At 48.0% G+C, this 1978-nt stretch overlaps 1 pseudogene; it reads right to left on the bottom strand.

The window, feature by feature from the left end:
- The window catches only part of LOC107293870, a 5741-nt pseudogene extending 4079 nt beyond the window's left edge, over positions 1 to 1662 (bottom strand).
- Between the last annotated feature and the right edge of the window lie 316 nt (positions 1663 to 1978).

Below are 1978 nucleotides of genomic sequence, written 5' to 3'. Positions count from 1 at the left end.
CAGATGCTTCACCTAACGATGGCAGATTGAAATCCCCCATGACTAACAGTCTGGGGGTCTCAATCGCCATCTCGGCTATCACATTGAGAAGCTCGGGTAGGGCTGCTGATACATAGCGGGGAGCCAGGTATACAATCAGCACGCCCTGCTGCCTCCCATGACCCCACTTCACACCTAAGGATTCACAACCGGCAGTCTGTGGCACAGTGGTCTCCCTTGGATCCAGGCCTTCCTTAATAATAACCGCCACCCCCCCACCCCGACCCTGGGCTCTCAGCTGGTGAAATGCACGGTAGCCTGGCGGGCACATTTCAACGAGGGGCACCCCCCCTCTTGGCCCAGCCAGGTCTCCGTAATACCCGCCAGGTCCACCTCCCCCTCCGATACCAAATCATAAGCAAATCACAGCAGTTGTTAGGTGAATCATGCAGTCATTAAGTGGAGTCCAGCTTCCCATGTTGACCTTGCTTGTTGGAAGCCAGTTGGGAAAGTGCAAATGGTAATCACATGACCGTGGGATACTGCAACCATCATAAATACATGCTGGTTGCCAAGTGCCCAATTTTGATCACATGACCATGTGGATCCTGCAACAGCAGTAAGTGCGAGGATTGGTTTTAAGTTATTTTTTTCAGTACTGTTGTAATTTTGAATAGTCACTAAATGAATGGTTGTAAGTCAAATACTACCTATATTCAACTGGCTGGGTTCCCACAATATACTGAATCCCAAACTAGGTTTGGTGAACACACAGAATACATAAGGTAGCTAATCACATTTTAGGTTGCCATATTCTGTGAATCCTGAAGAAACAAAATAAGTACTGAAAAGTGCCTTACGCGCAAAGCAGCCACATCAGAGGGGAAACCATGAACAATCAACCCCATGTCCCTGCAAGAAGAGAGAAATGCATGAAGCCCAAAAGGACAGCAACACATTTGTCCCAAAAAGCTCCAGTTCCAGCCTTCTGAACTTTTGGCCTCACTGAGATCTCATCACAAAAGAGAAAAAACAGATAGTGAAAAAACATTTTCCTATAGAGCAGGGGTCCCCAACCCCTGGTCCATGGACCGGTACCGGGCCGTGGCATGCCAGCAACCGGTCTGCAGAAAAAGCAAAGCCCCATCTGTGGGATGCAGGCAGCACACAAAACCACGCACTCTCCGGTCCGTGGAAAAACCTTTCTCCATGAAACTCGTCCCTGGTGCCCCAAAGGTTGGGGACCTCTGCTATAGAGCAGTGTTTCCCAACCTTACCCAATGTAAGATATGTGGACTTCAAACTCCCAGAATACCTGCTGGTATTTAAGAAGGCCACATTTTAAAATGACTAAAATTGGGAAACACTCCTCTGGAATTTCCCAAGGTTTTCCCCTGCATCTGGTTGGGGCTGAGAAGAAGCTGTATTTTCACTTCACAAATGTGGAACCCATGGTAGATTTGCAAACACAGCATCTCTTACACACTCTTGAATTACCATGGCCCACGTCCACTTGTCTTCCAGGCCCCACCACACCGCTTTCCACCATTGTGTTGGTCTATGCGTCGTTCGGGATTGACAGAGAAGCCAATGTAGATCCGTCCCTGGTAACGGGTTGGTGCAGTATAGTAGATATACCCCAAAGAAGCCACATATTTCCACCACCATTTCTTCCACAAAGAGAGGAACAGGCTGGAGAAACCTACATGAAAGAAGAAATCAAGCGTTATGTGCTCCTGGCTACTTTCCTTCGTGACCAGAGGCAAGCACGCCTGACCAATAACCAGCCAAGACACAGTGAAGGCCTTTTGTTTCGTTTATTGCAATAAGCGGGGAGAGAAGCTATCAAAGCTTGGTTCTCTCCAAAGTTTTAACCCAAAATATTTCCTTCTTTATACATCCCTTGTCCCGGCCGCCACATCCCTCCTCTTTCCCCATTGGCTGAGGTACTATGAGGTTACACTCTTTCCGACCGACTCCTACATATTTCCTGCTACAT

This window comes from Protobothrops mucrosquamatus, unplaced genomic scaffold (assembly GCF_001527695.2).
Source record: "Protobothrops mucrosquamatus isolate PMUCROS unplaced genomic scaffold, P.Mucros_1.0 scaffold1756, whole genome shotgun sequence".
NCBI lineage: Eukaryota > Metazoa > Chordata > Lepidosauria > Squamata > Viperidae > Protobothrops > Protobothrops mucrosquamatus.
This window is presented reverse-complemented; position numbering and strand designations above follow the sequence as displayed.